Here is a 27,738-nt window from a genome sequence, read left to right as displayed (position 1 = left end):
TTCCTTCTGCAGAGATGAGAATAAAGTCTATTGGGTAAAAAAAAAAATATTTACTTTGAGTTTATGGAGGAGAAATAAATATATTCACTATTACAGTTAACTGTACTTAACTTTAACTTTCCCAGTGCTTTAAATGATTTCATGCTGATACACTTCTATAGGATCAGGTGTTTCAATATGTGTCTGCATTCTGCAGCAATCATCTGTAAAAATAAAGAAAAAAGTTTTTATACAGGTTAAAATAAAACTATTCAGAGTTTTCAAGAGAAATATAGAGTTCCACATTAACATTTTATGGTCAAAAGAAAAAAATAATGTTTCATTTATTTGATTCCTACTTGACCCTATTTCTCATCTTGTGGCCCTATAGTTGCACAGAGTCAATCATCTTATTTTTAACACTGCACTTTTCACTTTTTTTTGTTCTAGAACAATGATTTCTATATTATACCACTATACACATTTGTATCATGACAAACTAGACAAGGTAACACAAAGTGGGTGTACTTTCTATATTTGATAAAGTTTCTTCAGTTTTCTTTTTTCCTTGTGGCAAGTCAGACTACTTCTCCTGAATCTGCTCCTTTATTTATTTTTTTCCTGAATTTACTTTCTGGGACATCAGTCACTCTCTACACAATTCATTCCTTTCTGTAAATGGATTTAGCATATAGTGTCTACACAATCAAAATCTAACTAATAAAGGATATGAACCATCACTTCCTCTCCCTAATAGTCATGGCTGAGGCTTTTTAAACAATACTACGGGATTTCTAGACCTCCTTTCTCCAACTTTCTCTTCATCTGTTGACAGTGACTTTCCAACAACCTAACCTACCTCTCCAATCCCCTCAAGAATAGAGTATCTGACTGCACGGCACACTCTAACAAGCCCACCACCTTCTTCACCAGACATCATGTCTCCACAGGGTTTTGCCATGCATTTCTTCCTTATATGAGTATCTGGTGGATATCAGCCAGGAGACAGGACTGTTTGTTTTTGGTGCAATGTTGCGCACAAACCTTCATTCATGATCAGCAGCCATCTACTAATCACAGAGTTGTCTTAACAGCAGTGTGGGCCCTGGACAAAGCAATGCACTGGGGCCCCTACCCACCCATTCACGGGAAAAAATTGTAAATGGTCAATAAAATTAAATCCTCCTGCATGCCCATCAGACCTCCCACGGGATGCAATCGTAAGTCCGACAGCCGGCTTCCTGACTGCTTTATCCCGACAGGCATCAAAATCTAGATGCCTGTCATTTTTCCGATGCCGGGCACCATGAGTGGACAGCCGTGAGGGGGAGGGTTAGGTTTAGAGCTCCCGGGGGTGACTTAGGGTTAGGCACCCACACAGGACAGTTAGGGTTAGGCTAAGGGGAGGGAGGGTTAGGGTTAGGCACCCCCAGGGGGAGGTTAGGGTTAGGCACCCCTAAGGAGGGTTAGGGTGTTAGGTTAGGTTAGTAAGTACTCACCTATGGATGATCGGGATTTCCAGCGCTGTCGGGCTGCCGCTGCCGGGATCTCTTCATTTGTCTGCCTGATGCTGCCGGGATTTGAACTCCCGGCCATGCGGCTGGCAGTATTTCATACCGCTTCCCCTCCCACACATGCAGAGAGACTCTGTCTGACTGGTCTGAAGCCAGCGGCTGAAGTGAAACTGGGACTGAGGTGAATACTCGTCACCAGGGGGGGGGGCGGATTAGAGGTTAGATCAGAATAAAGTGCACAGGTGGCCGGCTTATAAAAAATCACAGATTTACCAACTGGCCGCGGCTGCAGGGGGGCTGGTTGGCAGGCCCCTACAAGCTTTGGGGCCTTGGGCAACTGCCCAACAAGCCCAATGGAAGAGATGGCCCTGACTAATCAGGATGTTACCAATTTCAAGATCTTTCCATTTTTGAGTGAACATGCTTCTTGATCTGGTAAGGGGCTGTTATGTTATCATACAATTATGAATATATGGGGCATATATGGATAAATTAAAGGATTGTGAAATGTGCATCACTATTCTTTTTTGTCTATTTGTGATTTGTTGCATTAATGTTCATTCTCAAATACATTCCCAATGCTATAATGTTGTCTTGTGTCTAGAACATAACTTAAAAGTACACATGAACTCAAACATTAAACCTTTGAAAAAACACTGTACTGCTCCACATGCTGTTATATACCTACTATGTATAATTAATTGGACATGTATGCAGGGCCGAAACTAGGATTTTTGGCACCCAAGGCAAGACAGTAATTTGGCGCCCCCCCCCCCCCCGCCCATCATAAGATGGCCTTCTCTGACATTAATTTAATAGCCATCCCTTAAAAATATTAGTTAAGGTTTCTTAAATAAAACCATCAAATGTCCAAATAATTTTATTATAATTACAATTATCGACAGCACAAACATATTCTATAGATTGAAGGCTTGCGAGCAGGGCCCTCTTACCTTTATGTCTGTCTCTTACAACCCAGTCTTGTTCCATTAATGTTGTTTCAAATTGTAAAGCACAACGGAATATGCTGCGCTATATATGAAACTGTTAATAAAAAATTACACATAATGCCACATATTCTAATGCCCTTTACACATAATGCCACATATTCTATTGCCCTTTACACATAATGATCCATATTGTAATGCCCTTTACACATAATGTTACATATTATAATGCCATTTACACGTAATGCCCCCCCTGCAGCAGTGCCTCTATAGTAATGCCCCCTGCAGCAGTGCCCCTATAGTAATGCCCCCTGTAGTAGTATCCTTATAGTAATTCCCACAGTAGCAGTACCCCTATAGTAATTCCCCCTCCAGCAGTGCCCCTATAGTAATGCCCAATGAGGTAATGTCCCCTGCAGCAGTGCCCCTATAGTAATGCCCAGGGCCGTAGCTAGGGTAGTGCGGCCTGTGCCATTGAACAGGGCACCACAGGTCAGGGGGTGCTGTTTGGGCCTGTCAAATTTCTGTTTATTATCATTCTTGCTTGTAGCTTCCTCTTATTTCATCCCCAGCATCTCCTGGCCTCTCCTATCTCTTCCCTGACCCTTCCCCATGAAGCAATGGCCCTTTATTGGGTGCATTATGTCCCTTTGAAAAATGAGGGGGGCGCCAATGCTCTTTCCTGCACAGGGCACCAAAAAAGTCTAGTTACGGCTCTGGTAATGCCCCCTGAGGTAATGTCCCCATAGTAATGTCCCATGCAGCAGTGCCCCTATAATAATGCCCCCTTCAGCAGTGCCCCTATAGTAATGCCCCCTGAGGTAATGTCCCCATAATAATGCTCCCTGTAGTGCCGCTTTCACAGGAAAACAAACAAATTATACTTACCTTAAACCCCGCTGCTGAGTCCACCATCATCTGGTCCACCTGGCTGCACCTTGGAACTATGGGTGAGACATCATGACATCTCTTCCATAGTGCCCATGTAGGGAGCTGGAAGTTGGAGTTCAGGAGAGAACTCTAGCATCCGGCTACCACTGTGCTGCAATGAAGGAGCAGGGCCCCCGCTGGTAATAAAATCCCAGCGGGCGTCTGGCAAATGGAGCCTCCCTGCGGCATCGGGTGCTGGGTTCAGCGACTCTGTCAGATGCAGGGGCTATGGGCCCCTGGTCCGGCACCCAGTGCTCACGCACCCCCAGCCCTCCCCTAGTTTCGGTCCTGATGTATGGAATTCATGTTGTTGGCTAAATGTTGCATGCTTTATATGGGTGGACCTATTGTATACCCATCAGACAACGCAGTATTGCTTTAAAAACCTGTTGTGCTTATTGTTATTGTTGTATAAATTCAAACAACATTATATTTTGACAGAAAATCTGGCACATTTATTGCACTGGCTCCTCCTGCCATTCCACAGTCCTAACTCCACTGCAAAAGGTCAGGTAATGTTCTCTAATATGCCTCACCTGTTCTGTGTGACCTCAATAGAAAGTGAGCATACTAGAGAAAATGGACCTCATTCAGACCCGCTCACAAGCACTGAGCGCTCGCAAGCAGGTCGATGTTTAAGCCCTGCGCACGCACAGCGGCCGCACTGTGCGTGTGCAAGCCCCGGAGCAAGAGAAAAATTCTCTGGCTCCGGCGTTCACTGCAAAAAGGCGGCTGTTGATGTTGATCGACAGCTCGCCCCGTTTTGTAGGCGTGGCAGGGGGGTGGTTTCACAAATGGAGGTGTTCCTTAAGGAACGCCTGCCATTTTGTGGGTGGCCGCACTGACATAAGCAGTGATGTCAGTTGGGAGCTTCCTGCTCAATCAGAGAAGGAAGCTCCATGGGGCATGCAGTTGCCGAGACACAACCTTAGAGTCTCGTCGCAAGCCCCGATGGTCACGATGGTCTTGACCATCGTGACCATCAACCTGGTCGGTCGCTAAAGCTGTGGGTGGTAACCCACAGCTTAGCTAGCGACCAGGAGGCCGCACTTCAAAATACAAGCAGCCACCCACATTCAGAACGAGCGCTCGCATTTTGCAAGCGCCTCTGAATGAGGGCCCTTGTATGACCATTTGTTTGCTATTGGAGTGTGTGTGTATATGCAAATGTGTGTGTATATGCAATTTGAAAAGTGCTCATGTATTTTGCATAATATTGTTTAGTTCAGCTTTTAAGGTGCTAGTGAAGTGTTAACCAATGTATTGCCTAGTGATAAATTGCTTGACATATGCAATGCTATGTATTGCCTCAATATATGAAACTTGCTGAAAAAATTATTTTGTTAAGAGACCACATCCAAAGGGTAAAGGCCCCCATACACGGTGCGATATAGTAGCAGATCCGACGGATTGGAACGATATCGCTGCTATATCATTCTGTGTGTGGGGATGATATTGGCCATTGCGCGCTCCCGTGGGATAGTACATTGCTCCTCCAGATCTTTATGCATGTTCAGTTGATCTGGGGGAGCGTTGTATGTTCCTATGCAGCGCTATGTGGGTAAGGGGGGTGCCGGCATATCGGGCGGTCGGCCATCCGATCGCTCCGTGTGTGGGGACTGCACCTATATGTCGGCCATCGGATCAGCCATCACGTCGCATATCACACCGTGGCTTACGGACTAAAGCTCATTAATTTCCATTTGCTTTGTTTTATTCCACCATCTACTGAAGTCTATAAATAATCCTATAAAACTTTACATTTAGTAATTTGTCCTAATAAATGTGCTGGGGTGGCATCTGCAGTTCATATTGTTATAAGAGGGCCTGATTCAGCATGGAACGCACCTGCTAATACGCACGCAATCAGTCGATTAATTTGCACTGTGCATGCACGTGCATCGCAGCGCTTGTGCGCGAACCAAATGCTGCAGTCAGAACTGCGTACGCATAGGCTACACAGACGCATAATAGAGTGATTGACAGGAAGTGCCATTTGTGGGTGGTGACGGTGGGGTGGCCGTGCGAACGCAGACGTGCCATTGCATTTCAATGTTGTTGCATGGGCGTGCATAAATTATCTAGTGTGAAACCAGATGCCTCCTGAGGGCTTAAAGCATGTACTGAAGTTAGCAATTAGTGAGTGAGGTCTGGGCTTCCTTAACTGTGCGTCTGGGTCCAATGTTACTCGATGTTACCGATTGTCTCGCTATGTTGCCCTAGTATACTGATGTGAGTAAGGGGAAGTGGGCGTCCTTATGTCAGGCTGCGTTCGCATTGTGAATGCACTCATTTAAATATCACAGCTGATATTAGCAACTGCGGTGCATGCGTTTAAGCAGAATTGTGATCTGTTGGGAGTCAGGCCCAGATTGATTTAGTAGCAAGCAAGGTGTTTCCAGAATCTCCTACTAGTGGGCCTGATTCAGAGCCGCTCGTAAGTGGCCGCTCGTTCACTCCGAGCAATGTTCGCACATCTTCACATGCGTATGGGTCGTAATGTACATGCGCCAACCAGTCATTGCGGTCGGAAATCGTGTGTTCGCAAAATAGCGAGTGCCTGCTAATTTGAGTGACAGGATGAGGCGTTTGTGGGTGGTAACAGGGGAAGGTGCTTGAAAACGGGGAGTGGAGATCCGAACGCAGGCGTGCCAAACGGTCAAAATGGGCGTTTTAAGGGTGTGCATAATTAACAAAGCAGCGTCATCGACCACGTCACTTGCTTGATTCTTAGCCTGAACTGTTCGCATGATTGTGGTAGGAAAATCCAACCACAAGCACTGCGAGCAATTCAGATGCCTTTCGATGTACTCGATTAATCAAATAAATAACGGAGATGACGTAGGATGCGAGCGGCCAGGGGGCGTCTTTACAAAATAGCGAGCGCATGTTTCGTTCGGTCGCTCAGATATAGAGGCGTCAACAGACAGCAAAGAGTGAGCGCTCAATTTAAATAGCCGGCCCCTTTTTCTGACCGAGAGAGTGCAAATAGCGTCCGGCTTTGAATCAGGCCCAGTATTCATTGTCCAGGATACTCCCCAGACGAACTAAGCCATGATTCGGTTGGAAGCACTGTTTTAAGATTACAGAAGTGAGAAGTACCTGCAGTGCCAGATTAAGGTTTCCGGGGCTCCTGGGCAACAAACTTGTGGGTGCCCCTCTCAGTGTTCAAAGATCTATATATATATATATATATATATATTATATATATAAATATACTGTGTGTGCATGTGTATGTATATGTATTGTGATAGGTCCATTGGTAAAGTGGTCTGTGGCAGGTACATTTGTCCCAGATTCCTGTCTTATGTGTTTTAAACCCCCAGGAAAAAGTCTGCAGTGTAGCAGGCTTGAGTTTCGGCTTTTTGAAAAGCCGGTTTGGGACCTGGGGGTTGTGGGTGAGAGGAGAGGGAGGGCTCCACCCACGGCCACTCCAGGTTTTGGTTCTCTTAGCCTGGTAACAGGCTTGTTAGGGTTTCCACCTGAGAGTGGCCAATATAAGCCTAGTGTGTTTAGGGCTGATTGTCTCACCTGGGAGAGCAGACAGGGAGTTTGCTCAGAGACACTTGAAAACCTATCCGTGAGTGTTGTGCTGTGCTTTTGTTGCTGGTGAGGGCATTAGGCCCTGCCAGGTTCTGGTAGTGAGGGAACTACCTGTGAAGTTAGTGCCCCGACAGGGCTAGGATTTATGTTTATGTTTTCTTTATGTTGTTTCTGATATTGTACAATAAAGACTGGCGCCGACCAGCTTGTACTTGCATCCAGTCTGGCGTACTGTTTCCCAGCTGCTGTGTGTGAAAGGAAGGAGTCCTCTACCCAGGAGAGGGACCCCCTAACCTAACTGTGTCACAGTATATATATATATATATATATATATATATATACATATATATATATATATACAAACAGTGTGTGTATAATATATACATACTGTATATATATATATATATATATATTTATATATTATTTAATAGTGTGCCCCCCTCAATACGTAAACCAGCCCAGCAGCACCACGCTTAGAGAAAAAAACATTAATTGACTCACCCTTCTTGAAAACTTGCAGTTTGCAGTGGGTCAGGGCAATCTGACAGCAGCAGCGACCCGTGGCAGCAGGTGCAGCTCCTGTCTTCTCACCTGCATGGGCTTCAGGCAGAGTTCAGATGTGGCTGTTGAGTGGGTGGGCTAGAGTGGGGCTGCACAGCTTGACCTCTGACGTCACGCCCGCACTGCCATACAGCTCAACACACAGCCTGCCCGGTATCCGGAGCAGCACCGCGCTCTGAGCCCAAGTGCTCAGCTCTGCCCGGCTGCAGTCACCATATGAACTGACTGCTGAGGAAGACCACAGCGGAGACAGCTAAATGCTGCCAGTCTTAGCAGCATTGGCAGGGGACAGTGTGTGGGGGCCCGGGACAAGTGCCCGTCTCCTTTCCTATAATCTGGCCCTGAGTATCTGCTTTAGTCAATTACCATAGACCCTCACAATGCACATCATAGTAAAGAGGTGTTACACATTAATCTTGAAAATCTCACAGAAATCATCATTTGTAACTGTTTTACCTCAGTAAAAAACACCAAAAAAATACATTAAATGTAGTGATCAGCGGTTCGGATTCCTTGGATTCCGATCCCGCCCAAAAATTGGGAATCAGAGCCAATCCAAGCAGCGGCTCAGGTCTTCCCACCTGACTCGGATTCCACTTTGAGACAAACTACTTTATATAGAAAAAAAAACCTGTGAGAATCCGAAGCCATGTATGCTGCACTTAATTCTGCTGTATAGGCTGTGCGGTGATCAGACTCACAAGTGGCTGTGCTGCTTAGTGAAGCATCCTTTTGTATGCTGTGCTGTACTCTACTGTATAAGCTGTATCCACACTCACAAGTCACAAGTGGCTGTGCTGCTTAGTCAATGTATATAGGGGGTGCACGCTTCTGTATGCTGTGCTGTACTCTGCTGTATAGGCTGTGTCGAGACTCACAAGTCACAAGAGGCTGTGCTGCTTAGTCAATGTGTATAGGAGATGCTGTGCTGTGTCCATCAGTAAGACATTCACAAGCATATATAAACCCTATGACTCCACACAGTTTGAATAGAGCCACACCTACAACATCCAAAAATTAAAATAAATAATAATTGTACTGTTTTTACTGTTTGGTGCACTTTGTTCAAGTGCAAATATAAGTCCTATGGCTCCAGTCCATGCTGGACTAGAGCTTCACCATCAAAAAAAAATAAAAAAATTATGGTAATTGTATTGTTTATACAGTTTGGTGCACTTTTTTCATGTGCATATATAAGCCCTGTGGCTCCAATTCACTCAGTAATAGAACTGCGCCATAAAAAAAATTAAATAATTGTATTGTTTGTACTGTTTGGTGTGTTTTTTTCACGTGCATATATAAGCCATGTGGCTCCAGTCCACGCAAGAATAGAGCTGTGACATCAAAAGACTAAATTAAACAATTGTACTGTTTGGTGTACTTTGTTCACATGCAATATAAGGCAAGCCCCGCGGCTCCAGTCCCCACAGGAATAGAGCTGCACTATAAAAAAATAAATTAAATTATTATATTTATAAGTATTGTTTGTACTGTTTGGTGCTCTTTGTTCACGTGCATATATAAGCCCTGTGGCTCCAGTCCACTCAGGAATAGAGCTGTGACTGTTGGTGTGCTTTGTTCACGTGCACACATAAGCCCTGTGACTCCACGCAGTGTGAGCTATGTGCCATGTTTGAAGTTGAACTGCCACATGTTTGTGCTGCCCACTGCTGTCACTTAGCTTAGTTAGCCAACTAGATCGGTGCAACCGTTGGCCTAAACTGGATGAAAACAATACTGTGAACTGTGATGTGGTCAAAATTTACTGGAAATGAGTGGAAATTAATGTTATTGAAGTTAATAATACTCTAGGATTAAACAAAGGCTCAAATTATGTGATTTAAGCTTTTTTTGTCAAGTTTTGAAAAAAAAAACAAAACAAAAACCAGTCACAGTGTTTTGGAAAACCAAAACTGGCTGACAAATTATAATCAAAACAAGCAAAAATGGTCCAGCACACATCTCTGATTAAAAGCCAAGGTTTGTACAGTACTAAGCTTACAGTTTTTAGGTGATCTTGATTTATTCAGAAGCTATTTTCACTCTGTCAACTCCTGCAGGTCCATAGATAATCAATTTGTTGAAATGGAAGGGACTGGGCAAACAAGTAACCCATTTGATCATTTAACAACTAGAGTGTTAAGAGCCATTGTGACAGCTCATATCTGCTACAGGTTCTGGCCAGAGATGAAAGGGCTAACAGGCAAGGACAGCCACAATGAGGCTTGGTCCAGGCTGATTGCTCCCAGCTGGGAAGCCTCTTTGAACATGCAGCACTGATAGGATTGGCTCTGACTACTGCATAGAGCAGCCAGCCCATTCCTGCCTTGCCGGAGATAGTTTCTTGTGGAAGTTGTGATATCCTGTCCCTGTTCCTGTATCTGCTGTTTGGTATTCCTGGTTCCTGTCCTGGCTCTGCCTTGCATTACCTGTACAGTATACCTGCAACATTCATTGTGCTGCAAATCCAATCTGCAAGCCATTTGTGTTGTGTACTGTTGCTATTCCATCCTGAAATATATGTGCATATCTCTTGCTGCTATATTACTCTGCAAAACACACACTGATTAATATATTGCTATTCCATTCTGCATTATATGATATCAAGTATGGGGTGTTGCCAGGCGCTCACTTCGGCCTTATTTTTTTGTTGTTGTTGACATTACTTAAGGGGGCAGCAAATTCAATAGTGGAATTCCCCTTTTTTTCCTCTAATTAATATGAGGTTGGTGGCTATATGTGTGCAACATATACCATAGGACTGCGCCTGCATGCACTTATGGGTGTGTGAAGTTGCCAAAAAGAGTAGTTCGTGTACTATGCTTATAAGTAGGTGTACCAATACCAGGAAGAATAACACTGTAAGTATTTAATGTCTAAACCCCTTTATTAGAGTCACAATGCTTTGGGAAGAGGGTAAAAATTCACAGTAGTGATTAATGTATATGCAGAGGTGGAGATTGATTGGGATAAACCACCAATGGGTAAGCGGTAGATGCCCCTGATGGTTGGTAGTATTGGGGTTAGGGGTGTGCACCGGCCACTTTTCGTGTTTTGTGTTTTGGTTTTGGATCTGGATCTTTCTTCGTGTTTTAGATCTGGATTGGTTTTGCCAAAACCACCCTTCCGTGTTTTGGGTTCTGGGTTTTGTGTTTTGGATCTGTATTTTTTTTTAAAAAAGCATAAAAACAGCTAAAATCACAGAAATTGTGGGTTTTTCTGCTCCTATGCTATTATTAACCTCAATAACCTTAATATCCACTCATTTACAGTCTATTCTGAACACCTCACACCTCACAATAGTATTTTTATGTCCAAAAGGTTGCACCGAGGTAGCTGGATGACTATGCTAAGAGATACGAGTGGGCGGCACAAACACATGGTCCATCTAGGAGTGGCACTGCAGTGGCAGACAGGATGGCAGTTTGAAAAACTAGGCCCCAAACTATACATAATTCAAAAAAAAAAAAGAGGTGCAAGATGGAATTTTCCTTGGGGCCTCCCACCCACCCTTATGTTGTATAAACAGGACATGCACACTTTAACAAACTAAACATTTCAGCGCCAGGGTCTGCCACACGACTGTGGCTGAAATGATTGGTTCGTTTGGGCCCCCACAAAACAAGCTGGCAATTAATCTGTCCCTGCACAAACTGGCTCTACGAAGGCAAGATGTCGTCCTCATCCTCCTCATCCACCAATTCCTCACCCTCTTCAGTGTTGTGTACATCCTCATCCTCACAGAGTATTAATTCGTCCCCGCTGGAATCCACAACCACATGGCCCTCTGTACGTTCTGGAGGCTGGTCTCCCTGGAAGAGTTGATAATTCATTTTATGAACTTCATCTTCTCCACATTTTGTGGAAGCAACCTCCTACGCCTTTCGCTGACAAGGTTCCCGGCTGCACTAAACACTCTTTCGGAGTACACACTGGAGGGGGGGCAACTCAGGTAAAATAGAGCCAGTTTGTACAGGGACCTCCAAATTGCTTCTTTTTCCTGCCAGTACAGGTACGGACTGTCTGACATGCCTACTCGGATGCTGTCACCGATGTAATCCTTTAACAGACAGACGCACGCTTGTCGCTGCTACTTTGAGGATGCAAGTGCGGCTACATCGCACACAAGTCACAAACACATTAAAAAAATAGTTTTTTATTTTTTGGAGCACTTTGAGGGTTACACCACCCTTTAACAGACAGACGCACGCTTGTCGCTGCTGCTTTGAGGATGCAAGTGCGGCTACAGCCCACACAATTCACAAAGACAGCAAAAAGAAGAATATTTTTATTGTTTGTGTAGCACACTTTGAGGGTGTCACCACCCTTTAACAGACAGATGCACGCTTGTCGCTGCTGCAATGACGACAGTATCATATGCAGTGACAGTAGACTTGTCAGAAATTGTTGGCACGTCCTTCAGTCTGGACCAGGTGTCCAAACCAGCCCTTGACTTATGACACAGGCGCACGCTTGGCGCTGCTACTATGTTGATGCATGTGCGGCTACATCGCACACAAGTCACAAACACATTAAAAAAATAGTTTTTTATTTTTTGGAGCACTTTGAGGGTTACACCACCCTTTAACAGACAGACACACGCTTGTCGCTGCTGCATTGAGGATGCAAGTGCGGCTACAGCCCACACAATTCACAAAGACAGAAAAAAGAAGAATATTTTTATTGTTTGTGTAGCACACTTTGAGGGTGTCTCCACCCTTTAACAGACAGACACACGCTTGTCGCTGCTGCTTTGAGGAAGCAAGTGCGGCTACAGCCCACACAATTCACAAAGACAGAAAAAAGAACAATATTTTTATTGTTTGTGTAGCACACTTTGAGGGTGTCACCACCCTTTAACAGACAGACGCATGCTTGTCGCTGCTGCTTTAAGGATGCAGGTGCGGCTACAGCCCACACAATTCACAAACACAGAAAAAAAAGAACAATATTTTTATTGTTTGTGTAGCACACTTTGAGGGTGTCACCACCCTTTAACAGACAGACGCACGCTTGTCTCTGTTGCTTTGAGGAAGCAGGTGGAATCTAGACGGGATTTGGAACCGGGGACACACTACCTCCATCAATTGTCTAAATCCCACTGCACTAATGGCGGATACCGGACGCACGTCTAACACCAACATAGCAGTCAAGGCCTCAGTTATACGTTTTTCTTCAGGATGACTGCTGTCATACTTCATCCTCATCGCTAGTGACTGTTGGAGGGTCAATTGTTTAGTAAATGTAGTGATGTTCCTACTTCCTCTCTGGGATGATGAACAACTCCCAGCAGCAGCAACAGCACTAGGAGGAAGTGGTTCTTGATCTTTCCCTATTTTATTTTTATCGGAGAAAGTTTGGTTCTCCATTTATGTTATATTGATATATACGTGCGGCTAAAGCGCACACAAACACAGAAAATATTTTTTTATTTTTGCTGGAGAGTAGTGCACTTTGTGGATTACACCACCCTTTAAGAAATGAGCCAGCCGGCTCTTTACTTATGGGACACAGGCGCACGCTTGGCACTGCTCCTTTGTTGATGCACGTGCGGCTACTGCGCACACAATTCACAAACACAGAAAATAATTTTTTTTTTGGTTTGGACTGGAGTGTACTTTGGGGGTTACAGCACCCTTTAACGGTCAAGCCTGCCGGCCCTTTACTTATGACACAGGCGCATGCTTGGCTCTACTTTGTTGATGCACGTGCGGCTACTGCGCACACAATTCACAAACACAGAAAATATTTTTTTTTTGGTTTGGACTGGAGTGTACTTTGGGGGTTACAGCACCCTTTAACGGTCAAGCCCGCCGGCCCTTTACTTATGACACAGGCGTGCGCTTGGCACTACTTTGTTGATGCACGTGCGGCTTCTGCGCACACAATTAACAAACACAGAAAATATATTTTTTTTTGGTTTGGACTGGAGTGTACTTTGGGGGTTACAGCACCCTTTAACGGTCAAGCCAGCCGGCCCTTTACTTATGACACAGGAGCACGCTTGGCACTACTTTGTTGATGCACGTGCGGCTACTGCGCACACAATTCACAAACACAGAAAATATATTTTTTTGGGGTTTGGACTGGAGTGTACTTTGGGGGTTACAGCACCCTTTAACGGTCAAGCCAGCCGGCCCTTTACTTATGACACAGGAGTATGCTTGGCACTACTTTGTTGATGCATGTGCGGCTACTGCGCACACAATTCACAAACACAGAAAATATATATTTTTTTGGTTTGGACTGGAGTGTACTTTGGGGGTTACAGCACCCTTTAACGGTCAAGCCAGCCGGCCCTTTACTTATGACACAGGAGCACGCTTGGCACTACTTTGTTGATGCACGTGCGGCTACTGCGCACACAATTCACAAACACAGAAAATATTTTTTTTTTTGGTTTGGACTGGAGTGTACTTTGGGGGTTACAACACCCTTTAACGGTCAAGCCAGCCGGCCCTTTACTTATGACACAGGCGCACGCTTGGCACTACTTTGTTGATGCACGTGCGGCTACTGCGCACACAATTCACAAACACAGAAAATATTTTTTTTGGTTTGGACTGGAGTGTACTTTGGGGGTTACAGCACCCTTTAACGGTCAAGCCAGCCGGCCCTTTACTTATGACACAGGCGCACGCTTGGCACTACTTTGTTGATGCACGTGTGGCTACTGCGCACACAATTCACAAACACAGAAAATATATTATTTTTTTAGCACTTGGGGGGAGCACCCCTGATGGACAGAGCACCCCCTGGACAACACTACAGCACCCCTTTAGGACTGGGACACTGCACAGGACTTTGCAGTGGACACAGCCCCTATGGAGATCTGACTGCACAACACAGTCCAGCCAGCCCCTATGGACTTTGAAGTAGTGGACACAGCCCCTATTAACAACAGCAGCACAGCACAACACAGCCAGCCCCTATGGACTTTGAAGTAGTGGACAACAGCAGCACTACACTACACTACACAGCCCTAACTCCCACCCTCCCTCTTCACTGTCCACAGCTGAGTGAGAAAATGGCACCGACGCGGGTACCTTATATAGGATCCAAAACCCGCGAGACTCGGAAGGCGGGATGATGACGTTTTGCCTCGATTTCAGATCCGAGACAGGCGGGAAAAGTCGAGCCTGACTCGGATCGGACTCGGATCGGGGGGGCTCGGGGGGGTTCGGATTTCAGAAATCCGAACCCGCTCACCCCTAATTGGGGTAGAGAGAGATGTGTTGAAAAATGTTCTCTGTTAAAGTTTTGTATGTTTATGCTATCAGAGCCAAAATAATATACATTGGCATTGCCAGATAACTAATTGTTCATCTTTTAAACATAAAAAGAAGCAACACTTTAGTCTGGAACAACCTGTTTCCCCATATGAATCCACTTGGCCACTGTTCTTTCAAGCAGCAACTTATTTGTGGAGAAGCCCAGATGTGCACAGTACAACACTTCCCTTCCTGGGCTCCAGCTGCAATTATTTCACGCGCTGATGTGTTTCAATAATTGAAATGTGAAAATAATGCATTGTGTTCATTCACATTTTATTCTCACGGCAAAGAGCAGAGTCTCTGGGGAATAGACAATCTTTTCTGTCAAAGAGCTATCCATAAAACAGCTGTGATTTAAGATGTGGAGCAAACAGTTCAAGCTGAGTAAGTGCAACAGGTGCAATGAATGATGCCGAATATGTTATTTACAGCAATCTGTTTGAGTAAACTGGTCTGACAATTCTATGTTCTAAAAAATAAAATTGGTTTAAAACATTTACAGTGTTACAGAGTAAAGAAGAAATGTGCAGTATGTATGGTCTATGTAGGTCCTGAGGAGTATATGCTAAAGGTACAAAGAAGTGTTGGTTTGCCTGTATAATATATATGAATCTGAGCTATGTTCCTTATAGTAATATACAGTGTTTACAACTGAGAATAAAACTTGAGACTTGTTCACTTTATAAGAGCCTGGTAATACTACAGCCTAAAGATTTTAAATTGCGTAAGAAGCCTGCAACCACAGTGACAGACAAAACAGGCAATGGGTCTGGGAAGCGTTCAAGACATTGGGCTAGATTTATTATTTTCCGCGATTTGAATCCCGGAATTTTTAACAAACATAGTACGAAGTGCAAAACATGCCTGTTCTTTGCATTTAATATCATAAGTGTTTTAAATTTCAGAAAACTAAACTAGGGGTACATTTACTAAAGTGCGGGTTTTTAGAAGTTGAGATGTTGCCCATAGCAACCAATCAGATTCTGATTAACATTTATCTAGCACCTTCTAAAAGATAATAGCTAGAATCTGATTGCTTGCTATGGGCAACATCTCCACTTCTAAAAACCCGCAATTTAGTAAATTTACCCCTAAGAATCAGTCGCTTCACTCAACATAATTTTATCAATTTTGAACAGCTAGGGTGCCAAAGCATTATAACCTAATGTATATCAGACCATTCCACTTTACATAGTTGTCAGAATGAATATTTACCATGAAACAAAGAATTAAATTTTTCACCACCTCTTAACTGGTGCCGTTTGGGTCTCAATATATATATATATATATATATATATATATATATATATATACTGTGAACAGCATTGTATTAACTCAACGTTTAAGCGCTTTATTGCACCTTCATCAGGATTAGCATTACACAACACACAACACAATGCTTCACAGCGCCCCTAGTAATTTAGACACCCTAAAGATGTTATATTTTTTAACACACAAGTTTTATATTATTACAATTTTTTAACAGTGCCTAATGGCCCTGAACACACAACAAACTGCCCAAGTATAACTCGAGTGGTACCCTAATAGTGATATGTTATTTTTTTAACACACAATAATTATATTGTTAAAATATTTTAACTGTGTGTGAACGCACAAAAAAACTGCCACACAGGTTCCCTAGTATAAGCCAGTTGGCACCCTAATAGTAATGATGACGTTATAATAGTTGTTTTTTGTTTTATAAAAAAGTGCCCCAGTAGGTTTTAGTAAGTAACACAGTGCTGCAGTCCACTCCAATGCGTTTTTGTGCCTCATAGTGCTGCAGCAGCACACAGTGCCTCTACAGTGCCCATTAAACACAGCGCTCCTAATCTATTTTTTTTTTTTTAAAGTGCCCCAGTAGGCTTTTTATTAGTAACCAACACAATGCTGCAGTCCACTCCTATGGCTTTTTTTTGTGCCTCAAAGAGTGCCGCAGCAAGCCCATAGTACACAGTACCCCTGCTTTCAGTGCTCCTAATTATTTTTATATTTAGTACAAACAAACTAAGTGCCCCTATACTACCCACACCCTCTTCCTCTGGTCTCCAGTGTGAAATGGTACCTGATCATGAGTGAGGGACTTAAATATGTGATCCAAAATATGTGAGATCTGACACTGAAAAAATTCAATTTTGCTTTGTTTTGAGATCACAACTAGGCGGGATGACCCGAGCCCTGGCTCAGTTTGACTCGTAACGCCTAAGTTCAGGTGTGTTCAGATTCCAGGAATCTGAATTTGCACATCTCTAATTTTGATTGTCAACAAGCTAACTACATCCCCATGTGATAAAGACAGTCTCAATTAAAGCTGCCAAGACATTGGGAGACCTGGAGGGGTTTTGGTTAAGCCCTGTCATGGAGCTTTAACCTGTGAACATGGGGCATGGCATTGTGGTTATGCCCTACCTACTTTAGGGTGCCCCTAGTTCCAATATCCCTTTACCAAATACACTCTGATGATCCCCTGCAGTATCTTAGATGGTTGTTGAACATTTTAGCAATCTCATTTAATTTCTGATAAGTTTTTTGAAAAAAACATTTCATACATACAAAATCTCTGTATATTTTGTATAAATAAGCTCTACTGCTTCTGCACTTTTGCAAGGACATTGCTGAATATCTAAACTTCTTGCATAAAAAATATATTAACATACTGTATGTTTCTGAATCTGCAGTAGAAAATATTTGTTTGTTTACTTGTTTGCTTTCTCTCCAAGAAACAAAAGTGTGTTTGAGAACAAATGACATTTAGCATTCATTTGTCAAATGATAATATGAAGTAAAAAAGGAACATTGTCAGAATAAAATAATAGATGGAATAAATCATTGTTTCATATGAGTTGATTTTTCCTCAATTTATTCTGTTTGGTGTTTGCAAACACATGTTTCTGTTAATCAATGGGGTATAAATCAATTTTTCAAGCAAGTAAACTTAACAATACATTCCTACCTTGTAGTTCTTCATTTGTAGAGCCTCCTTTTTGAGTTAAAAATTTGCAGATTATACAGACCTGCAAAATTGAAGTAATTGAATATTGTCTGCAATTTGATGAATGATTATTTTGGTTTTTGCCTTCCTAGTTCCAAATGTGACCACCAAATTTCTCTATCATGCAAGGTTTTTTTTTCACATAGTGAATGCATAAATATGTGAAAATAGCTTAATAATATGTATTCTGGTTGAAACATATTTATTTGTAAAAAACGTTAAATATAGTTTTACAGTATGCACAAAATTATTAATAGAAATCCATTCTGACGTTGTAAAAAGCATTAAAAATAGTTTATGCACATTTACAAGTCCTTATACTGTTCTTTCCTTTTTCCACAAAGCTCCTTTTGGTACTTTTTCTCTTGTAAACAGCTTGCGGCTCTTCTCTGTGCAGCATCCAAAAGTAGTCCACAATCATGTTGACATTCCACCTACCCTGGTATCTGCATTCCATCTTCTTGATATCTTGACTAAGGGCCTGATTCAGACCCACTTGCGAGCGGCTGTCCGCTCGCAAGTGGGTTGATGGTGTGCACTGCGCATGCGCACGACGGAGGGAGCTCCGTCGTGCGCATGTGCGAGACGCGAGGAGCGAAGGACTTTCCTTCGCTCGTTGTGTCTGATCAAAGGGGGCGTGCTGTCGATGTTGATTGACAGCACGCCCCCTGTGGTGGGCGTGCCTGCCAGAAGGAGGCGTTCCCAAGGGAACGCCTACTGTCGAAAGCCGGCCCCACTGACATCACTAGTGATGTCAGTGGGAGTGATTTTGGCTCTGATAGAGCCAAAATCACTCCTGGCCTTGCGGTTGAGAAACTCAACCGCAGGCTTCTGCTTGCACTGGCGATGGTCGCGATGGTCAAGACCATTGCGACCATCATCCTGCACGCTCGTATAGGCTGTGGGTGGTGACCCACAGCTATACGAGCGTCCAGGAGGACGCTCCATATTTATGGAGGTGGACCCTGATTCAGAGCGAGCGCTCTGGTCAGAGCGTCCGGCTCTGAATCAGGGCCTAAATCTTTCCCTATGCTCTTCACTTAGAGCACCAAGATTTCTCGGGGACATAGTCTAAATGAGAATTCAGGAAGTGCACCTTTAAACTCATTCAGCAACTTAAGTCTTTGTATTTCATCAGTATGTCTTTCACAATACACTTAAAGTTAGGGTCCTCATTGTTCCCTAGAAATTTCTTTACAACTTCTTTGATACCTTCCAAGGGCTTTTTTTCAACTGTTTCCATTTTTTGCTGGAATTCTCTACTCTCCATGATGACTCATGGCGCGATGGGATTGAAATGCTGGTGACTGTTTAGGTGGTTCAAATCTTGACAGCAGATGCCCGACAGGATCAAGACCACGTCGGAGGCAGGTAAGTACCCTAACCTTCCCTGTCCCCCCACTAACCCTCACCCTCCCTTGGTGCCTAACCCTAACCTCCCCCTTAGTGCCTAACCCTAACCTACCCCAGGGGTGCCTTACCCTAACCCTCCCAGGGGGTGCCTAACTCTAACCTCTCCCTGGGGGTGCCTAACCCTAACCCTTCTCCCCTCCCCCTCCTTAACTCTACTAGATTCCCTGATGCTAACCCTCCCCCCAGCGGCTAATGCTAAGGGCGCACCAGACTTACCTTCATTCGGAATGTCGTCCTTGGTTTTGGATCTGTATTTTTTCTAAAAAAAATCATAAAAACAGCTAAAATCACATAATTTGGGCCTGTTTTTGTTCCTATTGTATTATTAACCTCCATATAATTTATTTCCCCTAATTTCCAGTCAATTATGACCACTTCACAGCTCACAATTTTGTTTTCATCCAGTTTAGGCCCAAAATTTGCACCAAGCTAGCTGTCTGACTAAGATAAGCGGTAGCAGTGGGTGGCACAAACTTGTGGCAGTTCAACTTCCAACATGGCACATCAGGATGCAAATGTTTTTATTATTCAAGAGGCCTGAGGCAGTTGGAGTATATATTTAGTTAAAGGCAGGGACAGGATGGGTTGATTGGTAGTAAATTGAATTTAATTTTGTGATTCCAAAGTGAATTTATGAGGGAGAAGGGGAGGCATTAATAAAAAATATATTACTATCTCACATCAGTCCTTGCCTTAGAAGAATCCTTGAGCACCATTCCTGCTGCTCCTGCTGGGAGTGGATTTTCATCCCAGAAGGGGACCAGAAAGACTTTTAGTAGTGCTTCCAAAACAATTGACTGTTAAATAATGCTTTGCAAAGATTCCACTTGAAAAGCATTTTCCAAACTAGTACAGGGACATTAAAAAAAACATAGTTAATGGCCTCCAAACTGCCATTGTACCCACTGTCCACTTACCCAGCACAGATGGACAAGTGGAACAGAGCAAATAAAAGATTTCAGATTTAAGGTCTTACATTGTGTCTTTCTTGCAAATCCTGCACCTGCTTCTGCTGCTAGGAGTGGATGTTCATCCCAGAACGGGACCAGGAAGAGTGCTTTCCAAAACAATTGACTGTTAAATAATCCCTTCCAAAGATTCCACTGGAAACTTATTCCCAACCTGTACAGATGGACAAGCGGAACAGAGCAAATGCAAGTTTTAAGATTTAGAGCCGTATTCAATAAGGGAGCGAAAAGTCCGTGCTGGACTTTTCGCTCCACAGTGGAGATTTTCCTGGGATAAAGTATTGGGCGCGTGCCCGGTTTATCCCCGTATTTAATTTTAAATCAGCGAAAACAGGACCCGGCGAATTGGGAGCTATGAAAAAATGGGAATTTTTTTAATTGAATACGGGCATAATTGAAACATGCAATAATGACGTCAACGGCGATAATTTATCACCGATTTTGACTTTTTGCAGTCTAATTGAATATCCCCCTTAAGGTTTAAGTTTTATGTTGTGTCTTTCTTGAGAATCCTTGAACACCATGCCTGCTTCTGGGAGTGGATTTTCATCCCAGAAGGGATGAAGAAGTTGTTTCTTCTTCCCAATGGACACATATCTGAAGAGATGTAAAGAGATGTTGATAAGCAAATTGTCAGCTCAAGTGGCACATGATGCAGCGATGGCTTCTCCTTCAGTTTCTCCAGCAAGTGCATCTGCTGAGAAAAAACTAAACTTTCAAAACACCCACTGGTGATGGAGTTGAGTCAACACAACTAAGTTTTGACATCTGTTTGGGTCAGAATTGCCTACAATTAATGACACCTCTGCCATGACTCCATCTGATATGGTCATCATTCAAAGAATGGTTGAGGACTATTTAAAAAATGTTAATGATAGCATCCAAATAGGCATGTCAGACAGTCCATTTGACTACTGGCAGGAAAAAAAGGTAATTTGGAGGCCCTTGCACAAACTGGCTTTGCTTTACTTGAGCTGCTCACTCTCCAGTGTGCACTTAGAAAGAGTTTTCACCACAGCCGGGAACCTTGTCAGTAATCGACCTATGAGACTACTTCCCCAAAATGTGGAAAAGATGATGTCCATCAAAATGAACTACAAATTCTATGAGAAAGACCTTTACTGTCAATTATGTGCAAAAATTATAGAGGCACCTGTAATGGTGGATCCATCGGGGACAAATTTAATATTGTGTGAAGAAGATGATGTATACATCACCCCAGATTATACCAGCACCCAAGACTATATAATCATCCCATCCTGTGTTGTGTATAAATTAAAGCTGCGCTCCCTGTTAGATTGGGGACTCATTGTCCACTTTAGTGGATGTGAGCTCCATTTTAGTCCATATCACCACACCCCCTACATATCTTATGACCTGGGCTACAGGAGGAGCAGCTGCACTCTGGAATACGGTTGCATTGAGTTGCCCCTCTGACTCACTGAAATTCAGGTAGAGGGGCCACAGGTAGGGAGTAGGGACACTATAATCAGAGAACACAGTTTTAGCTGCTTTATTCCATTTTTTAAACCATATCCTCTATATTCACCTTTTGAAAATATGTTTATGTGAATCTCAGCTGAGGCGTTTGTGATGTCATTATGTTTAATATATTATGCACGTTATTTAGCAGTTTGTTATGGTCTTGTATTCAACGTGTAGACTAATCATTTATTCATGAAAGTGAAAAGTTGCATTTTTTTATTGCTAACTTTGTGTTATAAAATTGTAAAATTGTGAAGTATCCACTTACAGTGTGACAAGATTTTTTTATGAACAAGAAAAGTATAACACACTGTGCTACCACTTACAGTGTGACAATATTTTTTACAAATTCACTGCTTTTCCACTTAGTGTCACAATATTTTTTATGAATACACTGCGTTTTCCACTGACAGTCACAATATTTTTTATGAATACACTGCATTTTCCACTTAGTGTGACAATATTTTTTACGAATACACTGCGATTTCCACTTACAGTGTGACAATATTTTTACTAATACACTGCTTTTTCCACTTACAGTTTGACAATATTTTTTACAAATACACTGCGTTTACACTTAGTGTCATAATATTTTTTATGAATACACAGCGTTTCTACTAAGTATGACAATATTTTTTTATGAATAAACTGCGTTTTCCACTTACAGTGTGACAATATTTTTATGAATACACTGCTTTTTCCACTTATAGTGTGATTTACAAATACACTGCATTTCCACTTACAGTGTCACAATATTTTTTACGAATACACTGCATTTTCCACTTACAGTGTGACAATATTTTTTATGAATACACTGCGTTTCCACTTAGTGTCATAATATTTTTTACGAATACACAGCATTTCCACTTAGTGTCACAATATTTTTTATGAGTACACTGCATTTTCCACTTACAGTGTTACAATATTTTTTATGACTACACTGTATTTCCACTCAGTGTGACAATATTTTTTACAAATTCACTGCATTTTCCACTTTCAGTGTGACAATATTTTTATACACTGCACTACCACTTACAGTGTCACAAACAATACGTGTATGAATATTACACTGTGGACTGATATACAGCGTCACAGTAATATATATATATATATATATATCTATTCTCCCAAACTGGCGGCACTCACGGGACTGATATCCAAAATATTCACAGACACTGCTGCCACAGCAGTCCAACGTTTCAGTTCATTTCAACTTTTGGACTGCTGTGGCAGCAGTATCTGTGAATATTTTGGATATCAGTCCCACGAGTGCCGCCAGTTTGGGAGAGTGTTCTAGTGAGTTTTGGAAGGCACCAGGGCAAGTCACGTATTAACTACCATTGTTTGTTGAGTGCCGAACCGCTTGCCTGTTCCTATATATATATATATATATATATAACACTGGGATACAGCACAAAAAAAGATATAATATACTATTTTTTTAAGTAATTATATTATTTATTAGCTTTTATTTTTTTTATACACTGGGCACCTTGGATGGACAGAGCACCCCTGGTTGGATACAGCAGTCCCTGCCCCTGGATGGACACAGAAACTCCTGGATGGACACAGCAGCCCCTTCCCTAGATGGACACAACAACCCCTAGATGGACACAGCAGCCTGGATAGACACAGCAGACCATGGACAGACACAGAAGCCCCTGTCCTTGATGGACACAGTAACCCCTGGATGGACACAGCAAGCCCTGGCCTGGATGGACACGGCAACTCTCTTGGATGAAGCACACCCCTGACAGCCTGGGACTCAGCAAGCAAATGGTGCTGATCACGTTGGTGGAGGGACTTTTATACAATCAAAAACCCACGAGAATCCTACATAGCGGGATGATGATGTTTTGCCTCGCTTTGACCAAACCAGGCTGAAAGGTCCAGGGCTGGTTATAGATCTAGAGAGGACCCAATGCTGTTTTTATTTTTTTTAATTCACTATTTACAGTAGATGCTTTTAACTCTAAGAAGCATCTACAGAGCAGAGTGATCTGTGCAGTTCTTCTCCCCAAATCACCTGTAGTCTATGTTAATTTAATTTTTAATCCAAATGTTAGTAAATGAGGGAATCCCATAGTGGTCTAAGTGAAAGTTTTGATTATTGTGTACAGATTTACACATATTTGGGCTTCTATTTTTTGAGACTATACATTTTAAAACTAGCAAATCTTTACATTGTCTCTTTACTGTCTTATGGCCCTCTGACATGTTCCACACATATAATTTTATAAATATATTTACTTTGAAATAAATTTTAGCAAAACATTCTAGCAAAACCAACATAAATTACTCCACTCACTCCATAGGCAAACACAGGGGGGTTTCCGGCTGCCTGCAAACCCCCCTCCCCACCACACACCATGACCCAGGGCCGATGCTTCCATTAGGCAACATTAGGAAGCTGCCTATGAGCGTCACGTCCTGAGGGGTGGCTCTCTGAGGCTGGGAGAGAAAGTAGAAGACCCTAAAGATGGCTGCTATACCTGCTCTGGGTCTGAGGCCGCCTCCCCCCCAACTGCGGGCCGCTACATCACCTCCCCCTCCCATGTGGATGATCAATTGTAGTGCCAGCATAATGGGAAAACTGCGGCTCGGAGAAGGGCATCTCTAGCCCTCCCTGCACGGCATACACAACGTTTCTCGGCACCACGTGACATCATGACCTGCAACGTCACGTGTGTCACAAGTCAGAATGAAGAACCTCCGACGCTCCTTCTCCTACAATTCCAGTAGTGCTGCTGCTGCTGCCACCAGCCTGCCAAACTGTGCATTGAGGTGTCAGACAGTCTGCAGGCTGCCGAACGGGACCACAGAGCAACACATGAAACTGACTGCTGTAGTGCTGCTAATCACCAGGTACGGGCACGATACAGTAGATATATATATATATATATATATATATAAATGTATACATGTGTGCATACATGTATGTAAATATGTGCATATACTGTATATGTAGATATATATATATATATATATATATATATATATATATGTCTATATAAATCCACAATAGGCAGCACTCCCACCTTGAATGAATAATGCTCCGGTGCCCTCCTAGGTATCCCCACAAAGGATCCAACACACAAGATCAGAAAGGCGGCACTCGGAAATCAGTCACCGGACTCAGGCAGAATAATGCTTCAACTTTTCGAGACCTTTTATTATCCCATCTTCAGGATATACAGTACATACAAACACTGACCTTAAATACCCTCCTCGTCAATGCCGGTCCGTTTCCACAGCTGACGACGCCTCACAATGACGTCATCAAGCCGCGAGCACAGCCAGCTGAGCCCCATTAAATTTACATACACTGTGGATAGGGAATCAATTGCTTTTGTTGATGTTATGGTAAGTGTAAAGGGTGGCATCATTGAGACATCTTTACATAAAAAATCCACGGACCATAACACTTTATTACACGCTAGTAGTTTCCACCCCAAGTCAAACAAATACAGTCTCCCATATTCACAGTTTTTATGAGCAAGGAGAGTATGCAGTAATCCAGTAACAGCAGAACTGTGTATAGATGATATGATGAGTAAATTTTGTGAGAGGGGGTATGATAGGATGTCCATGGAACAGGCTAAGAAACGTGTTATGATGATCCCTAGACAGCAACTGTTAAAGAGAGTTGAAAAAACACGGGGAAGACAAAGGTTTCCATGTGTTAATCATTTCAATCCCTGCAATAATGTGATTAGGAGAACGGTGAAGGAGCTATGGCCCATTTTGCAATCTGATGAGGGCCTAAATTTGAAAGGAGTTGATATTGTGCCATGTTATACGAGGAGACAGACGATCAAAGACAGGGTGATGAGACGTGATGTCACTAGAATGCATTTAGAACAAAGTGAGCAGTCAGGTTTTTTGAGAGCTAAGAAGGGGTGTAGGGGTGCTACAAGTGCTTAGGGTGTTTAACCTGCAGATATATGTAGACAGGTAATAGCTTTAAACATCGACATAGTGGTAAGGAGATGGTAATTAGGCATAGGGTGAGTTGTCTTACACGGTATGTGGTATACCTCATAACCTGCCCTTGTGGGTTAGGCTATGTAGGGAAAACCGAGTGAACCTTGCGAGAAAGGATGGCCATGCACCGTACATCGATTAAACAGGCGTTTGATAAAGGTATTAGTGATCAACCCGTAGCACGGCACTTTTTGGCCCGAGGGCATGGTGTTGCCACTCTGCGTTACATCATCATTGACCATGTACCAGAATCCATCAGATGGGGTGACAGGTCGCGTAAGTTATTACGCTGTGAAGCACAGTGGATTATCCACTTGGGAACCATGTCCCCTAGGGGGTTAAATGAAAGTAGTGGGTTACATTGCTTCCTGTAACAGGATCTGTATGAAGAATTATGTATCTATGGCATACAGTATAAGTATTTATTGGTGTTAATTTACATGATAATTAGCTGTACATTTATGATGATGGGAATGATTAATTTATGAATATAAAATAAATAGGGTTTGTACAAGGGATAGCACTTTAAATCCGGATCTGGTAGTGAGATGGACATTGCTGTATTAGTTGATATTGGGAATGTTAGTTACATCAATGTTTTTAATGGGATGGCATTTGTGTTTGTTATTGTGGTCGCTATATGTTACATTGTAATTGTATATGTATCAGCTGGCTGTGCTCGCGGCTTGATGACGTCATTGTGAGGCGTCGACAGCTGTGGGAACGGATCGGCATTGCACGAGGAGGGTATTTAAGGTCAGTGTTTGTATGTACTGTATATCCTGAAGACGAGATAATAAAAGGTCTCGAAATGTTGAAGCATTATTCTGCCTGAGTCCGGTGACTGATTTCCGAGTGCCGCCTTTCTGTTCTTGTATATGTGTATATATAAATATATTTACATATATATGTAGACATAAAGTATGTATATAAGTGTGTGTGTGTGTGTGTGTGTATATATATATATATAGTACACACAGGACCATAACTAGCAGAGGCACTGTGGGCTGTGTTGTAGTTGCACCCTTCACAGTATATACAGCCGATCAGGCGTCTTGTGGATGCATGGGCAGCGCTGCACTTATTGGAGCTGCCGGTCATACTCCTTCTGAATGACGTAATGCACAGGGTGCATTGTGCATTGCTATGGCAATGTATATATATACAGAGCCGTAACAGGGCACATATCACCCTGTGCATTACGTCACTCAGAGGGAACATGACCACATATATAATATACACATATATACACACATATGGGTTTTCTGTTCCAAATCAACCTGTTTTATATTTATTTTTGAAGATATATTTATTCTATTTGAGTTGCAGTCTTGGCATTTTGAAATATTTTTTTCTTGTAAATAATATTTTTTTTCAGTGGTGGGGTTAGAAGGCTGAAGCTTTGCCTTGGGTGCCGGGAAACCTCGCACCAGCCCTGCCATGACCACAGTAGAAATAGTAATATAATAGAATTTTACTAGTGCTGAATGTTCAGCCAGTAATAAATAAACTATGCACCAACTAGGAGATATGGAAAACATGCACTGTTAGGGATGTACTGTATATAGAGCCTAATAAGTACATATATGTATAGGGCAGTGCTAGGTTCTCCTGCTGCTCCTCCAGGCTCCTGGACTTGCTCCAATAGTCTGGAATGGTGCCCACTGCTAAAATATAAACATTCAGCTCAGACAGGATGGCCCTATGGCCGCATGAAATGGCTTGCTGTGATCGCTGGTCCTGTATATGCTGGAATTATGACACACAATACGCTTTGTATGATTCATATTAAAGCTGGTTAAGTACTAATTCTTCATTGACTGGCCACACTCGCTCTAAAATCAAGCATTTGGAAACCCCCCTCTAGAAATCCTGCGTTTGCCACTGCACTCCCATGAGTAACTTATACAGTAAATAAATGAGTCTACACCAAACAGTATATTAGGAATAAAGGGCAAATGTTAAATTCAGTGACGGTAATGTCCTGTTGCAGTATTAGGATGAATTTTAAAGTAATATATTTGCCTTTTTCACAATACAGTACACATATCCCAGTTGAACATCCCTACAAAAAGAAGGATAGGAGTGGCTTTGGATAGCTAAAAAATTTATGATTTGTTATAAAAAATGCATTTATGTCTGTCTGTT

This window comes from Taudactylus pleione, unplaced genomic scaffold, assembly GCF_031769625.1.
Source record: "Taudactylus pleione unplaced genomic scaffold, aTauple2 ptg000006l, whole genome shotgun sequence".
NCBI lineage: Eukaryota > Metazoa > Chordata > Amphibia > Anura > Myobatrachidae > Taudactylus > Taudactylus pleione.
Note: the sequence above shows the minus strand (reverse complement) of the source record.